Source organism: Cupressus sempervirens, chromosome 4, assembly GCF_028749045.1.
Source record: "Cupressus sempervirens isolate cs-2001-9-10 chromosome 4, ASM2874904v1, whole genome shotgun sequence".
Classification (NCBI taxonomy): domain Eukaryota; kingdom Viridiplantae; phylum Streptophyta; class Pinopsida; order Cupressales; family Cupressaceae; genus Cupressus; species Cupressus sempervirens.
The window spans coordinates 388,811,639-388,830,539 of NC_143121.1; the positions used below are offsets into that span (position 1 = coordinate 388,811,639).

An 18,901-nucleotide genomic window follows, 5' to 3' on the forward strand; every position below is an offset into this window, starting at 1 on the left:
TCACTAAGCCAATATTTGTCTGTTGCAAGATATCACTAAACTGAGCATAACTGCCAGCATAGTACACATACAGGCATCCCACAACACCGCTCTTTATGTAAAAATATTTTGAGGGGCTAGTCCTAACTGGATCTTGCAACTGTCTTCACCCCGTTGTTTCTCATGCCATGTGGGTGGGGCAGGTGCAGCAGGAATGAATTCCTGGTTAATGTTATATAACATTGGTGACCTTTCCTCAGAATCAAACCTGTTATATTCAGGCACAGTGCTTAATTTGAAGAATTTGATATAAAATCCTCTCAAGAGATCTCCCACTGAATACTAGTAGGAGTTACCAATTAAGCTATATCAAGGAAGCTACATAAGGATTCCCATTTATCTCGTTTTTCACAAAGCTATTGTCTCTTCAATTATTATATTGGCATTCTTAACACAAATCATTACTTTTGCTAATTATTCTAGGACATCCTATAATTTTTATTACCAACCCTTAAGTACTGAATAAGAGACATCCTTATTATAGATTTAAATTTCACAAACGGAAATCATCTCTTCCAAAGGGTTTATTTATTATGTTAGTATTCTTCTTTTCTGTAGGACAAAAACATTTTCGTTACTGACCAATTGGTAGATGCATTGGTTATGACCTTTAATATACTTTGTTGTAGCATGATAAATTGAGTTCTTAAACAATTTGGGATCTCTGATTATCCTTGAAAATTGAGGTTATTGATGCTTGGTCATATTGAAGATCAATCAATAGTTTGTGCCACTACACCTCAAACGTTTTATATTATGTTGCCATGGAAGAAAATACAACTGTATGTTGCAGCTTGCATTCAGAAGAAACTACTTCTGAACTAAGAGTAATAACATATTCTGGTATACTTTTTAGATTATCAGCTAATCGAGCCCAGTCAGTATTAGTATCATTGTTACCAGCCTCGGAGCCGGCTCGGACTCGGTCAGGCCCAAATTGGGCTCCGACTCGGTCTCGGCGGCTAGACTCAGCAAATTAAAAAACCCATGAAATTCAAAGATTTTTAAGGATTTTAAGTTTTTTTCATCCATCATTTAACCAATCGACATCAAATACACAATAATTGAGATAAAGAGAAGCTATTTTGCACATATATACAACTTTTCATAGATCACGTAAATATAAATGTGAATTTTTGAAAGAAATTACATAAAGTTTAACTGAATAACATAATAGAAATCTGAAATATAGTGTAACTGTCAAATGTCTACAATATCCATGGAATATGCAATCTGTGGAATCAAAAGTTCAAAACATATATCAAAAGAAAGGCTCATAGTAGCCTATGTCTTCCTATGAAAGTGCCTACGAGTGTGCCTAAGATAGGTCATGGAAGCCTTCGTAGCCATCCTCTCTCCTTGTGTTCGAGGTTGAACCTCATTGACATGATTATCCTCCTCATCCTCATCCTCATAATCCTCATCATTAGAGTCAGATCCATCACTCTCGGCCTCAGGGTCCTGCACTGGGACTCCTCGTGCTCTAGCCTCCTCCACTGCCATCGCCACTACCTCTGCCTCTTGATCCACCTGATCAACCCCCTCCAAGTCTTCATCACTCAAGATTGTATCATCAACCTCTATGTTCCACTTTGCTTGTATATCAACCTTCTCTAATACAATGGGGGAGGTGTTGGTGCCCAAAATCTGTTTGTGGCAGAACTGAAGGTTGTAGTGAACAAAAAGAAGATCATTGAACTTTTTTGCTGTCAACCTGTTGTGCCTCTTCGAGTGTATATGCTTGAACATACTCTGATTGCGTTCGCATCTTGAAGCACTAGAAGGCTGACTCAAGATATGAGTTGCAATCCTTAGTAGATTTGGCACCTTACTGCCAATCATCTCCCTCCATACATCTGAAACAATTTTTTTAAAAATCAATTCTATAAATTTGACTTTATCAACCTATATTCTAGATTCTAAAGTGGTAATAAAATAGAATTTAGAATTCAGAATCATATATTTTTACAAGGCATTAGTTTTGTCCAATTTAAGTCTCGTGAAAATAGGTCTCCTAGTGTTTTCTTATACATCTCTATTTCACAAACTATAATTGCTCCAACAGTTGCATCAGGTGACATTCTCTTTATAACATCATAGCGGCTACTCAACACGTCTTCATTAGCCTTAAAATTTGGGCTGAATTGGTATGTTGGATTAAGAAAGTGGGCAGTTGCATGTATAGGCCTATGGAGTAGATTGTGCCATCACTTATCAATGACATCCCATGCGAGACCATATTTTTCTTGATTCCTTGCATAAAAAGCTCGAATGGCCTCTTTTGCACTAACCATGCCTTCATAAATGTAACCCATTGAGGGCTTTTTTCTATCAACAATCTGAAGGATAACAATAAGAGGCTCCATGAATTGCAATCATTGTGAAAAACAAAACATTAAGCGTTCAGTTTTTCGTTTAAAATTGAACAGTGTGAATGTCAATGAACATAAACAAGTGTTTAAAACTTTAACAAAAATAGTGAAATGAAATGGAAATGAGCACAAAAAGGAAAATTACCTCCTTAATCTCTTTGGCAGGCTTCCAAAAGCCACTCATAAAAAACCTGATCAACCACCTCAACTGCTGCATTGAGCTTTGCATATGATGAATTTGTCCACACCTCACATACAAACATACCTTTCAAACTAGCCTTTGCGTTAGGAAAAGATTTCAACGTGAGAAGATTTGTTGCAATTCTATTGATTGCTGGACAAGACAACTCTTTATTCTTTACATGTTGCCTCATAAGGTTGAGGACCCAAGCATGATTATATATGAACTTGCAAATATTCCTTGCTTGCTCTGCACTTTTTTTTATCCAAGGAATTTTACCTATATCCTCCAACATGAGGTTAAGGCAATGGGTAGCACAAGGGGTCCAAAACAGGTGGCGGTGCCTCTCCATAAGAAGTTTAATAGTAGCAACATATTTTGCTGCATTATCCGTCACAATTTGCACCACATTCTCCTCATCCGCCCCATTTAACACTTCTTCCATTACCTCACAAAGATACTCAACTTTTTTGGTCTTCCCCGAGGCATCAATTGATTTCAAAAACACTGTGGAACTTGAAAAATAAAAATAAAAATTTAGTACAATCACAATGATCAATCAATTTACGACTAAATTCTAACTTTCTAAGTACAATAGGGGAGAGTACCCAGTACTTGAACACCCTAACTTCGTGCTTATCAAAACCCTAAGTACAAATTTCAAATCACTCTCAGTTTTTTACAGCAGCTTACTTGGCTAGTCATCTACTTATAACCTTGATGTATTAAATGGAAGGTTTTTGTAGAAGAAGAAATCTTGAAGTGCCAACTTTGCTCGCTCATGCTTCTCCTTTTTCCAAGCCATGCTCTCAAGTGATGGTTGTGCACCTGGAGTTGTGTTTGGAACAGAGATGGAATCAAGTGAGTATCTTTGCTTAAGCTTCTGAGGCCCAATGCTCGCAGTCTAAGATGTAGTAGTAGAAGGTGGAACTGGAGGGTGACCATGTCAATGATAACTTGAAGAGCCCTCCACACTTCTAGTTCCAGCTAATTGTGCCATCTCTTCTTGTTGCTTTTTTTATTCTTTCTTCTCTACATATTCCTCTAAGAGAGCTTGCATATCATGCATAACATCTTGAGGTACCTCCTTGCATTTTTTGATATCGCGCCTTGGTATATGTGCAAGGTGATATTTCAATCTACTAATGTCTCCCCCATTATATGTTATCATACAATGCCAACATGTCACAGTTCCTTTCTTATGCCGAGGAATAGCATGTTTCCAAGCCCTATCCCTTGCTATTGCACTAGGGTATGTTTTAGGCCTAGTTCCACTACCCTCAGGTTGAGACATGATGTTTGTGCTGTTGCTGCTTAGTTTTCAAGTTTTTCATCACCATAAAATGGAACAAATCGAAAGAGTCCAAACACATGCAAATAAAAAAAGATTCATGAATGTAAGAGAAATTGCAAAATAACAAGAAAAAAATGTGTGTTACCTCTTCAAATTTTCTATAGAAATGGAAATGCAACTCAAGTTTGAAGAAACCTCCTCCAAATACTTCTTTGAACACCTCTCAATGCTTATATGCAAGCTACAAAGTGGCACAAACAATCAACAATTGATAGATGATAGCCAACCGATTTGCGAATCTATTTCCCAAAACCCCAATACTCTTCTCTTATTTTTTCTTTCTCTATTCTTTGTGTTTGCAAGTGATAGAATGACCTTTTTAGGTCTAACTTATGCTTTACAATGTTTACATACCAAACCAAACAAAAATATTGTTAAAAATCATTTTTTTCCCTTTTTCGGACGTTGAGCATCGGCTGAGTCAGGCTGACAAGACTTGGCGAGTCAGCCTGACTCTGTTAAGACTTGACCGAGTCCAAGGCAAGAGGACCTTTGCCTTGTTTTGCCCAGCTCGCCTTGGGACTCACTGAGTCTGGCAAGGACTCCGGGGTCCTGTAACGCTGATTAGTATACTTAGATTTTATAAAATTAGCAGATCTCTTATATAGAATGGGAAATTCGAGGGCCCCTGTGCCAAATTGAAGAGATTGTGTTGGAACTTGCTAATGTTTTTCTTGGACTTAAGACACAAATTGAGAAATATAGCCTACTGCAATATGTAATACTAGTCTAGTGGTGGTAAGAAAGATCACGTTAGCCATCAGTTGATGATACAATATCTATTTATCAGTAATGAATTCATGTAAGTTGAGAGTGTAACTAGAGTCCCCAAACTCACTGTGAGTTGGGCAAGTTGGCGAGCTAGATTAGTCCAGCCAAGTTAATTGGGACATGACTTGCCCAACTCGTTGAGTCCAAGCATGCATAACTTGGTCGGGTCCAAGCATTCGCTTGCAAGTTTGCTCTGCAATTCAAAACTTGCCTCAGGGGCGAGAGGATTTATACAAATGTAACATTAAGTTACATTTAATTTAAGTTATATTTGTATAAATACTATTGGGGTGTTTGAGATAAGTTTTAGCTACATAGGAATTAAGACGCAATATCTAGATTTTGGGGTTCTCCAAAAAATTCCAGACTCAACCAAATTCCAAGATTCGACATGTCTTCAACAGTCTAACCCCCTCATAACCTATTTTGGCTTTCTAAGTTCAAACTGAAGCGAGAACGAGGATTTTCTAAAGGTTTTCAAACTGAAGCGAGAACGAGGATTTTCTAAAGGTTTTAAGTTTTTAACTTATTTCATCCAAAATCCCTTTGGTTTCAATTCTATATTCTTGATAGATTTAGCTACAATCTACATTTTACGTATATGATGGATTTATCATTCACATTCCTTGTTTATGATGTGATGACAAATTAGCTTATACTTGATGTTATAGTGTCTTTAAGTTTTATTCCATAAAGGTGCATGAAACAAGTTTTAAATATCTAAATTTCAAGGGTTTTTTCATTTTGCCGAATCGTTTCCGAGTCATAGCCGAGTCACGAGTCAAGTCGGCCTTCCCGACTTTGAGCCGAGTCTGAGTTTGGGAACTAACTTCTATTAACAAACTAGAGAATTGAAGTACAACAAACTTTCATTTTCCTAAGGGCGTAAAAACAACTATCATAACATTCCTTTGTAATTATTAACCGCCTTTCGCATGAAATTGAAAAATTAACAAACTTTATCAACTTGCTTTACAAAATGTAAAATTAATTAAGAAAATAAATATCTGCTTTATCAAAATAATTAGCCAAATCAAAACTTGTACTTGTTGGTCCTTTCCTTTTTAACTTTTTGGAATTTTTTCTATCACGGGCGCGAGTATCATAAGGGGTTTATACCACCCAACCATAGATCTTTTGTCCGTGACTTATTGTCACCCGCACAGCTTACATAGGAAGTAGCACAGCCCTTCCCAAGAGTATACAAGTACAGTTTCGATTTTCTTGCCATTCGAGACTTTGTGTAGAACCCACAACTGTTGTAACAGTCATCATAAACACATCCTTGCCTACTAGGCGACATTCCTATCTAGATGTTGTACTACTAGTCCTAGTGATTGGCGTATACTACCCGTAACATAGTATCACCTTGGCCAATGTTTTGAAAGAACAAGCATTCCTTGTGTAGTTAATGTCACCACCAAATTTTTTCCATGTACCTCTTGGTCTGTTACATTGGATATCGCGATCTTAATGGCATTATGTTCTACCATTCCCAAGGCTGTATCTTATTTGCTTTAGTCCATTATAGGTTTATGGAGGTTTGTAAGGCTCAAACATTAAATCTCATAGACTCAAGTTTTTACGATAGTAACGAGAATCGCCTGAATTGCTGGTTTGGTGATTCAATTCATGGTTCTCGATTTTTTTTGAACCGGTGAACTAGATCAGCGATTTCATCGCATGAATTGCCAATTCATGCGATTCATGCAAAACATCGCCAAAATCACCTTTGTGAATCACAAAAAATTGGCTGTGCAGGTAGGCAAAAAATAAAGTCAAATTTAAATAAAAACACATTTTTTTAATGTTTTTTTTGCCTTTCCTCTAAAGTGCCTTATAATTGTTTAGCATGAGTAGAAGAGAGGAAAAGGGAGAGAGAAGAAGAGATCAAAGTTGCTCATTGAGGCTGTGGATCCAGTCTTCACTGAGGCAGACCATGAGTGGGTTGGCCAAGTAGATAGAGAGGCTAAGGATGTGGCCATGGCAGAGGAGGCAACTAGAGCACGTTCAGGCACTGACAGACGCAAATGTGCACGCACAAACACAAGCCCTATCGATGTTGTTCGTGAGCCCATCTTACATGTGAGGGTAATGGCTGAGCAGTCCTCTAGGACTTACCTTGGACGCCTTTGTAGAAGACAGACAAGATACTCAGAGGCTGAGGTTGAGGTTGCGGCTGAGCTTGAGGATGATGACGAGGCTTGAGCTAGAACCTTGTTTTCTCATTTTGTTTACAGATACTGATAGACATATGCTTCATGGATCTTCATCTGACATACATTTATGATTTGATGTCTTATGGATCTTCGTCTTACATACATTCTATGATTTGACTCATTATGATCCTATGATTTCTATTTACTTAAGATACAATTTACATTTTATGTGTAATGTAGTTACGTATGTGATGGATTCATCATTTATGTTCCATGTTTATGTATGTTAACTTCTATTTGATGATGTTATAGGGTATTTAAGTTATATTCAATAAAGGGAACATGAAATAAGTTTTAAATTGTTAAAATTTCTAAATTTCAAGGGTTTCCTTGGTACTTTGGTTCTGACACAAATCTGATTGTAAACCAAAGAGACAGTTAAACAATCTTGAGGGACATAACATAACAGAGCACAATTGGAATCTGTTTATAAAAGCTTAGACCTTTAGCTCTGTCATAACTAGGACATTGGTGCATTACATTTATAGAGATTAACAATTTTCTTTACTAGAGTTAAGATCTACTTCTTTGATGTGCACTAGTCATAAAGACATGCATGGGGAATTTACACAATATTTACAATTAGTACAAACGTTGCATGCAGATTAATCTACTGCAATATGAGCCCCAAATCTAGGCAGATAAACAATGCCACGATGCAGAGGAAACCTTTCCAAACCATATGCATATCAGAATTAATTATACAATGATACAAATAATGCTAGCGGAGATTCTATCTTGTTAACAAATCAAAATGTAGTGCATATGCATATCAATCATGGCACTGACGTGCATCATTTATGTATATAAAGAGACATTCGCATAACATCTTAGAAAGAAAATGTCATCATAACCATACTCCATGCTATTTTAATAATCTTCCAAAGGAAATGCAATGTTACTTCAAGCATCCTTTGATAAATCTATCATTCAAAGTCAAAGAGTAATGACAGAAAGAAGAATACATGCCTCCTTGTTACACACAACAGGGAAAAATCGAGCAGCAAGTAATAACGAACAGCTCAAAGCTGTAAGAACAGTTGTGGCAAAAGACAGAACAAATGAAGCTCTGCTAAAAAATCCCCACACATGCTGCTTTTCCGAAAATTCCCAAGCAAGAATGAGCTTCCTTAGCTGACTCCAGCCTTCTTAGCTTGGAGTGGCAACTACTTGCTGAGGTGGCAAGAGGGAGTTATTCTTGCCACCGCTGGCAAGAGCTCCTCCAACAAAAGACATACAGAAAAACAAGACATCTGGTTACCATATGCCAGGAAATAATTTTATGAGAATCCAACATGCAAACATAATAACAATTTCATTGCCTTATATGTATATTTATAGATATGAATTCCTGCATATGCATATGCATATACATATATATCAGATTACATTAACATAAAGGTAATATTGCCAAATACATAACATAAGGTAATTAAAATGCTATATTTATGCACACACATACTCACATACATTACATAGCTTTTACGTGTGTATATGTAGGTAGTATTGCTAAACGCACGAGACAAGATAAATCAAAGTTTTAAATTGATACACACGTAGTATTGCCAAACACATGATACAAGGTAAATCATTATTTATATGTTTGTACGCCTTGGCGAATTACTCCACCTAGATATCCAATTAACGTGTGTCTTCCTTAGTAATTACAATGATTGAGGTTCTAGCTTGGATGACATTCCTGACTTTCACTGTTTAGTCGTGCACTTCTACACTAATGATGCTTTTTTCTTGTTCACGGGATGGTTCTCCTTCTGCATCCACTGAAATGGAAGGATTAGATATCCACGTCATTTTTATAATTTCATGCTATCATAATCATAAATATGCATCAATATGGTTCATTCCCAATTTTCTGCTAAGAAAATAAATTCTTCCTAATTATTTTTCATTAACATAATAAAATATACATTTCTATTCTCCTTGGTAAATCAACATAACCAAAATTATCTGAAATCCATTGAACTGCCATTGTCACACTTCATAGGAAATTGTTGTTACGGTTATAAAATAAAATTGTCACAAGGAAGGGATGTGATAGAGAGTATAATCTCGATTTCCATAGTTGCAGAAGTGGGCTCGTGATCATGAATATCACTCACTCAGTTGTAATTAATTTAACCTATTGACTCTCTTGAACTTACTTGCATAGTAGAGAATCCCGCATGTATGAGTGTCTTTGACATATTGGAGAATCCACATGGCAGCTTTCTGATGTAGCTCATGTAACACTTGCATATGAGAAACCAATCTAACAGCAAAGGAGATACTAGGGATGATAAGACTTAAACAAATTAGGTTGCCAACAACCTGGCCTTACAAAGTATTATCAGCTAAGGGACTAGAACTGTAGAAGTCTTTTCTCTAAGCTTGATTCCAGAAAGAAATAGGATAGGTGTAGGCTGAGGTATATGATTTGTAATGTGAAGTGTATTTAATAGGTTGAAGGCATACATTGGCTTTGAAAAGCTAATCCCATAGGGAGAACATGTGATCTCCAAATCAAGAAAGTAGGGGAGATGTCCCAAGTCCTGCATTTGATTGCTGATGAAAGGAAAACTTTACACCACAAAGAAGCGAAAGCTGAGCAGCCAGTGAGGATGTGATCATCTGCATACAAAACAAGGAGAAGCTCTCCTTGATGCCAACTATTGTAGATTGTGGGATCAAGATGGTAACAAGAGAACTTAAAGGTTGTCTTAAGATGACAAAATAAGAGAAGAATCTTGGACAAATCCCTTGAACCCGCTTCATTTAGATTTCCTCGGGAAGATCAACTTGAAGTAAGATGATTTTCATGTCCATGTGACGAATTGCATCTCTTAGAGGAGCAAGAAAAATAACTAGGCAGATGAAATTTATATCATCTAATAGCACAAATGAGTTAGAGCATAGTTGTAAATTTAAAATATGGACTTGACAATTAGTTGACATGCTTGATTTTTTCAAAAAGTTTAGACTTTCCAAAAACTCAGTGAAATAATAAAAAATAACTCAAGAAATTTATTGAACATTTGAATAGACAATTTTTAAAATATTCTTCAAAAATACACATCATTAGCTTTCATTATATTTAGATCAAAATTAGAGTTGAATAGATATCATGAACAAAAAAATGGTTTCAACCTTCGAATGCATTAGCATATTAACTTCAAGTTTCAACATAATTAATAATTACAAATCATAAATTTTGTCTATAGATAAAGCTCAAAAAAGTTAGTGGATGGCGTGGCTATAATATTATTCTCAAGAGGTGCCTCTTCCATAGAGATAGGATCAAGTTGTGTATGTTAGGAACTCAGTGGCAATGATTCACCAACCTCACTTTCTGCCTCCTCATATGTTGCCACATTCGCTTCCCATTTAGTTACCACAGTTTCTAAATCAATTAACTTCTTTTCAGTTTACAATGGATTCACTTAAATATCAGTTGGCTCGACGATCCAATTTGGATATGGATCAATGATATCAAGATCAAGCATTTCATGTGTATACCACCTTTGTAGCTTCTGTTTCTGCAACCAAATATTGTGCCATGCACTGAAAAGGTCATTCAAGCACTTTTAAGTCAACCTATTGTGATTTTCCTGTGTGAATGGGCTCAAAAACACTTTGATTGCTCACATAATAGGGGGCTCTATATGGTTCAGATAAATTGCAGATGGTAGGCTTTTGAAGATTAGGTATTGTGATAGTAATCTTCCCCCCACAAATTTGCAAGGATACTATTTGCCATTTTTTGAAGTTTATTTTTACTCTATAATTGCTTTGGTTGAAGCTACAAACCAGTGAGGCCACATTGTTGAGGGACCTCATTCTTAGAAATTCAGCATTAACGCCCTAATAACTCCTATGCCATCCTAACTTCTTATCTCTTTGAAATATCCTTGTTACTTCGATCTCCTTAACTCTCCATATTATCCCTCGATGCTTATCTTTCTTGCAATCCCTCCCATCGCTCCTATGCACCCTTGTATTTTTGTTGAAATTAGCTAGATCCAATTCTAGTATATTAAATTTTAATGTTGCCTTTGGCAATTAAAGTTTAAATTACACCGTGATAATTTGATCACCCCTTGTAATTGGGCAGGGCTCCAAAATAATGTAACTTATATAATACCATGCAATTGGGCTGGGCCTTAATGCTTATCTTTCTTGCAATCCCCACCCTCCATCTCTCCTATGCACCCTTGTATTTTTGTTGAAATTAGCTAGATCCGATTCTAGTATATTAAATTTTAATGTTGCCTTTGGTAATTAAAGTTTAAATTACGTCGTGATAATTTGATCACCTCTTGTAATTGGGCAGGGCTCCAAAATAATGTAACTTATATAATACCATGCAATTGGGCTGGGCCCTAATTGAGCCTGTTGGGTGCTCAAGGCAATTGTAACTTGTAATTAATAAATTTGTATTTGCATTTTGGTGGCAACTACAAAAGGGAAACATGAGTTTACTTCCTAAAATCAAAAGAATATGATGAAGTCTTGAGTAGAGTTATAGAATTTTACGGTTTAGCCGAAAATTTATGTGGGAAAAAAATTAAAGTACTAATATCTCACAATGGACGTGAGTACACCTTAGGTGGATTTAATGTTTTCTATGTAGAAGCCATTATGATAATAGATAAGCTTCTATTATTAGTTAATGGTTATCTGTTTGTAATCTATTATAAATATTAGAATGTTTCTAATATTTAGTATTAGCTATAGTTATTTGTTAGATTTCTTTAGCTTTCTTTTAGCTAGAATAGAATATTTCTATTCTTAATGATCGTTTCCTAAATAAATAACTAGTAAGTATTTTACCAATTACTTCGTAATATGGTATTAGAGCCAATTCTTTGAATTTTTTCGAAAAATATTATAATTTCTTGTTCGAAATTATCAGAGCAATAGTTTTCAAAGTTATTTTTCTCTAATATTTGCTTCTTACGACCATTTTTCTACAACTGCTGTTTGTTTTTCTGCACATTTCTGTCAATTTTTGTGGCTTTTTTTGAAGCAGGGCTGTTTTGTTCAAAAACCCTAATTTTTGGGCTCAATTTTTTTCTTTTGATTACAGATTCTTTGTTGGTTTTTCAAGAGCACAAATGGGTTGTCGTCCGATTTTCTAGGTGCCTTGATTTTTGAGCCAACGGATCAAGAAATTGAGTACATGTTTTTTTTTGGGTTTTTCGAGCTCTCTTCTGGGTCATCCTTCAAATTTTTTGGATCTTTTGTGTTTTTGCCTTAAGTATGGGCATTTGCAAATTTTCACACTTTTTCATTGAAAAATGTGCCATGGCATCATTGACAAATATTGTGCTCGAGAGCAATTCAAAATTTAATGGTCGGAATTATGGCACTTGGAAACAACGGTTATTAGCAATTTTTGAATATCGGAATACTGATCAGATTGTTCTGGGTGTTACGTAGCACCCGACTGCCCGTGGAATTGATTAGGATACATGGGATTTGAATAATCTAGAGGTTGTGATGCTTCTCAAATTATCCGTAGCTGATGATCAGCTCTCAGATTCCATTTGTTAAGACAACTTTTGAAATATGGGCATATCTCAAAATCTTCATGAGATTTCTGACAAAACTAGAGCTTTCTTCTTGAATAACACTCTGTTTTCTATTATCATGGATGAGCGAACATCGCTCTAGGCTCACCTGAGTAGGATTCAAGAAATCTGTGATCAGTTGCTTGCCATTGGTCTCAAGATGGAGGAAGATGACATTGTGGTTATCTCTCTCTGAAGTTTACCGAAGTCCTACGAGCATTTTTTTGAGACTCTCAACATCACATCTTTTGGTGTTGATATGAAGTTCACGGAGATCTGCACATTTTTGCTTCAGTAAGATCGGTGAAAACATTAGTTCGGTAGCAATTCTAGCTACACCTCTAAAGAGAAAGCCTTTGCTACTAAATCCTTTTAGAAGGAGAAATGCATGTCTCAACAGTCTTCTCAGCACAAGTCCTTTACTCCAGCTTCAGAAGGCTCCCGAAAGAAGAACATTCAATGTAACTATTGCCACAAGTATGGTCATATGAAGGTTGAATGTTGGAAACACGTAGCTGCCCAATCTAAGCAATTAGGGTCACAGCCCAAAGCGAACAATGCAGAACACATTGAGTTGACAGAATCTGCCTTTTACGCCTTCATGGCTAAAAGATCTACAGATCATGTGAAGTCGTCTACCTAATATATTGATTCAGGCGCCTATTGTCATTTCACTCATTGCAGGGACTGGTTCACTGACTACTAGCCTTATTTAGATTATGTTATTTTTGGTGCAGAGAAGAGTACACCATTGTCGGCAAAGGCAACATTCAGATTCAGTTTGTTGGGAGGAATCTCATTTTCCTCGATGTGTACTATGTTCCAGGGATGGAACTAAGTTTACTCTCAGTCAGTCAGTTGCTGCGACACTCTTCACTGTTGGATGTCACCTTCAGTTCACATTAGTGTACCATCACTTATAGGGTGGCTCAACCTATCATTGCAGTGGGTCTTGAGGATCATGGTCTTCTCCGACTTATTGATTCTGGTTATTCTTAGGACTTAGCTATGGCTGCTCATTGGTCTTTAATCAGCACACTTTGGCATCAGTGGTATGAGCACTTAAATGTGCATTATCTATCTTAGCTTGCTCAGGAAGAGCTTGTCCTTAGTTTGCTCGAGATTCAAACTCAACAACTCGGAGTTTGTGATGCATGCCAAGTTGGGAAGCAACATTGCACACCTTTCAATAGTGGTGATTCATGGCGAGCTTGTCAGGTACTTCAGCTTGTTCATGCCAATATTGCGGCTCTATGGCCACTCCTTCTGTTCTTGGGTCGAGGGATTTTTTGTTGTTTGTTAATGATTTCAATAGAAAAATGTGGGTATATTTTCTTAAAAAAAAATTAGATGCAAATACTATATTTCAGAAGTTTAAACCTTTTGTTGAAAAAGAGTTTGGGAAATCTATTATTACTCTTAGGTAAGACAATGGGGGGGAATTTTGTTCTAATGAATTCTCTAGCTTCTTGGATAGTCATTGCATAAAACTCCAGTTAACCACACCTCACACCCCACATCAGAATAGTGTAGTTGAACATTGGTACATAACAGTGTAGTTGAATGTCAGAATAGATTAATCACCGAGATGGCTTGATCCATGCTCAAACATAGATATGTTCCAAAGAAGTTTTCAGCAGAAGCAATTAACACTGCTGCTTATCTTTTGAACCGGTCACCTATAGTGACGGTCAAAAGTAAAACTTCGGAAGAGGTCTGTTCAGGTCACAAGCTCAGAATCGGTCACGTGAAGGTTTTTGGCTCTCTAACTTTTCTTTGCATCTCTGATGCATCACCCACGAAGTTGGATGCCAAGAATCAAAAACTCATGCTTGTTGGAAACATTAATCTTCACAAAGCCTATCACTTGATCAACACTAAGACATCCCCTCTCATGTACAATCATGATGTAGTCTTCGATGAGTTGTGAGGACCATTCATGCTTGTTTCTCCTATTTCTAATCGAGAAGACCAATCTATGAAGGCTCATGATTTGGGAGTTAGGCTTCTATTAGGTCCACCTATTGGGAGGGCTCTAGTAGCTCCTGCAACTCTAGTTATACTAGAGATCCCTGTACAGACACCTCCACCTTCTCTTGTAGAATCACCCAGATTTGTAGATGCTTCATTTGAGTTTAATCCAGATTGTTTTGATGAGGAATCTGATCATAGAGCATCTCTTGGTACTAATTTTGGTCGTTCTCCTCTCCGGCCTAAGTGGTGGGCTAAGACACTTGCTAATGTTTGTGATAAGAGTTCATTGATGGGAGAACTGCTCGGAAAAAGGGTAAACCTATAGAGTCTATTAACTTTTTTCTCATGCCCAACATTCACAGTGTGTTTGAACCTCAAACATGTTCCAAGGCTAAGGAAATTCCAGCGTGGGAACAGATCATGACATCTGAACACTAGAGCCTGCTGAAGAATAACTTCCGAGTTTCTGATCTTCCACCAAGGAAGAAACCGATTGGCTGCAAATGGGTTTACAAAATAAACTACAAATTTGATGGTACTTTGGATAAGTGCAAAGCTCGTTTAGTTGCAAAGGGCTTTTCTTAGCATCACAACATTGATTATGAGGAGACCTTTGCTCCAACTGCAAAGATGAGCACAATCAGATTAGTTCTAGCCATGGAAGCTCAGTTTGGTTGGAAGGTCCATCAGATGGATGTCAAGAGTGCTTTCCTGAATTAGAAGCTACAAGAAGAGGTCTACATGACGCAACCTTCTGGTTTCAATGTTGTTGGTAAAGAACATCAAATTCTTAGATTAGTAAAAACTCTCTATGGCTTAAAGCATGGTACATGAAAATTGATAAGTACCTGAGTAATCAAGGCTTCTAGAGGAGTTTTTCAGACTTAAATTTGTATATCAAGACTACTTATAGTGACATCATCCTTGTGGTTATTTATGTGGATAATTTGATCACCATTGACAGTTCGACATCTTTGATTTTGGGAATCAAACATAATTTATGCTAGTCTTGATATGATTGACCTTGGGCTCATACATTATTGCCTAGGTGTTGAGGTTTGAAAACTATCTTCTGTTATATTCATCTCTCGGTCCAAATATGCTAGTGTTCTTTTAGACAAATTCTGTATATAGGATTGCAAGTGTGCATCTACATCCATGGAGAAAGGTCTCAAGTTATCCACCAAGTCTGATTCTCTTCTTGTTGTTGATACTGCATACAAGTAACTAGTAGGCAGCCTTATCTACATCTCTGCTGCTAGGCCTGATATTAGCTTCGCAGTCAACTACATCTCACGCTTTTTGACAACTTTCAAGGCTGATCATTGGATGACAGCAAAGCATGTGCTTTGTTATGTGAAGAGCACAATAGATTATGGACTTACTCTTTGAGTTCTAATCCTAGACTTAGTGGGTTCACAGATTCAGGCTAGGCAGACATTATTGACGATAAAAAGTCAATTTCTGGATATGTATTCAGTTTGGGATCCAATGCCGTCACATGGACCATTAAGAAGCAACAAACAGTTTCTCTCTCCTCCACAAAATTTATGTTTTACGCCTTCATGGCTAAAAGACCTGCAGGTCATGTGAATTCATTTGCTTGGTACATTAATTTAGGTGCCTCTTGTCATTTCACCCACCGCAGAGACTAGTTTACTGACTACCAGCCTTACTCAAATTCTATTATTTTTGGTTGCGGAGAAGAGTACACTGCATCTCTGCTACTAGGCCTGATATTAGCTTTGCAGTGAACTACATCTCACGCTTTATGACGACTCTCAAGGCTGATCATTGGATGGCAATAAAGCATGTACTTTGTTATGTGAAGGGAACTAGAGATTATGGACTTACTCTTGGAGTTCTAATCCTAGACTTAGTGGGTTCGCAGATTCAGACTAGGCAAGCATTGTCGGCGATAAAAAGTCAACTTTTAGATATGTATTCAGTTTGGGATCCGGTGGCGTCACATGGACCATTAAGAAGCAACATGCAATTTCTCTCTCTTCCATACAAACTGCCTTTTACACTTTCATGGCTAAAAGACCTGCAGATCATGTGAAGTCATCTGCCTAGTACATTGATTTAGGTGCCTCTCGTCATTTCACCCACCACAAAGGTTGGTTTACTGACTACCAGCCTTACTCAGATTTTGTTATTTCTGGTTGTGGAGAAGAGTACACCGTGTCGGTAAAGGAAACATTCAGATTCAGTTTGTTGGGAGAAATCTCATTTTCCTCGATGTGTACTATGTTCTAGGGATGGAACTAAATCTACTCTTAGTCAGCCAGTTGTTGCAACATTCTCCAAAGTTGGATGTCACCTTCGGTTTACATCGGTGTACCATCACTGATAGGGCGACTCAGTCTATCGTTGCAGTGGGTTTTGAGGATTATTGTCTTTTAAGACTTATTGATTCTGGTGATTCTCGAGACTTAACAATGGCTGCTCTACCGTCTTCTGTCAGCACACTTTGGCATTAGTGGTATGGGCACTTAAATGTGAATTATCTCTCATCAACTTGCTTGGGAAGAGCTTGTCCTTGGTTTGCCAAAGATTTAGACTCAACAACTTGGAGTTTGTGATGCATGCCAGGTTGGGAGGCAACATCGCACACCTTTCACCAGTGGCAATTTATGGCAAGCTTCTCAGGTACTTCAACTTGTTCATGCCGATATTGCAGACCCATGGCCACTCTTTCTCTTCTTGGGTCTAGGTATTTTCTTTTGTTTGTTGATGATTTCAGTAGAAAAATGTGGCTGTATTTTTCTTAAAAAGAAATTAGATGCATTTCTTGTATTTCAAAAGTTTAAACCTTTAGTTTAAAATTAGTCTAGGAAATATATTATTACTCTTTGATCAGACAATGGGGGAATTTTGTTCTAATGACTTCCCTAGCTTCTTGGATGCTTATTGCATCAAACGCCAGTTAACCACACTCCACACACCACAACAAAACAATGTAGTTGAATGTCGAAACAAAACAATCACCGAGATGGCTCAATCCATGCTCGAACACAAACATGTTCTGGAGTTCTGGGTAGAAGCAGTCAACACTGCAGTTTATCTTTTGATCTGGTCACCCACAATGGCGGTCAAAGGTAAGACTCTGAAAGAGACTTGGTCAGGTTGCAAGCCCAGAATCAATCACTTGAAGGTTTTTGGCTCCCTTGCTTTTGTTTGGATCCTTGATGCGTCATACACCAAGTTGGATGCCAAGAGTTAGAAACTTATGCTTGTTGGATACATTAGTCTTCACAAAGCCTACCGCTTGATTGACACTGAGACATCTTGTCTCCTTTACAATCGTGATGTAGTCTTTGATGAGCAACGAGGACCATTCATGCATGTTTCTCTTGTTCTTGATCCAAGAGACCAGCCTATGAAGGCTCATGAGTTGGGAGTTAGGCTTCCATGAGGTCCATCTGATGGGAGGGCTCTAGTAGCTCCAACAAGTCCAACTATACCAGTGATCCCTATACATATACCTCCACCTTCTCCTGTAGGATAACCTTGATTTGTAGATGCTTCACCTGAATTTCATCTTGATTCTTGTAATGAGCAACCTGATCACCTAGCATCTCCTGATAATAATGTTGGTCGTTCTTCTCTCCGGCCTACGTGGTGGGCTAAGACACTTGCTGATCTTCGTGATTATGAGCTCATTGATGGGAGAACTACTCAGAAAAAGAGCAAACCTATGGAGTCTGTTAACTTTGCTCTTATGGCCAATATTTGCAGTGTGTTTGAACCTCAAACATATTTCGAGGCTAAATGAATTCCAGAGTGGGAACATTCCATGACATTTGAACACCAAAGCTTGCTGAAGAATAACACCTGGGTCCTTTCTTATCTTCCACCAGGAAAGAAACCCATTGGCTGCAAATGGGTTTACAAAATCAAATACAAATTTGATGGTACTTTGGATAAGTACAAAACTTGTCTAGTTGCAAAGGGGTTTTCTCATTCTCAGGGCATTGGTTATGAGGAGACCTTTGTTCATACTGCAAAGATGAGCACAATTAGATTAGTCCTAGCCATGGCAACACAGTTTGGCTGGAAGGTTTAGTAGGTGGATGTCAAAAGTGCTTTCTTGAATGGTGATCTCCACGAAGAGGTATACATGACTTAGCCTCGTGGTTTCAAGGTTGCTGGTAAAGAGCATAAGGTTCTTAGATTGGTGAAAGCTCTCTATGACTTGAACCAGGCCCGTAGGACATGGTACATAAAAATTGATAAGTTTCTCAGTGATCAAGGCTTCTAGAGGAGTTCTTCAGACTCAAATTTGTACATCAAGACTACTGACAATGACATTATCCTTCTAGTTATTTATGTGGATGATTTAATCATCACTGGCGGTTCGACATCTTTGATTCAGGGAATGAAACATAATTTATGCGAGTCTTTTGATATGATGGATCTTG

General features: G+C 37.4%; 1 protein-coding gene across 1 annotated transcript in view; it reads left to right on the forward strand.

The window, feature by feature from the left end:
- Positions 1 to 18,901, forward strand: part of LOC149561685 (uncharacterized) — a 79,055-nt gene that overhangs the window by 13,015 nt on the left and 47,139 nt on the right. The gene's annotated exons all lie outside the window — the stretch shown is intronic.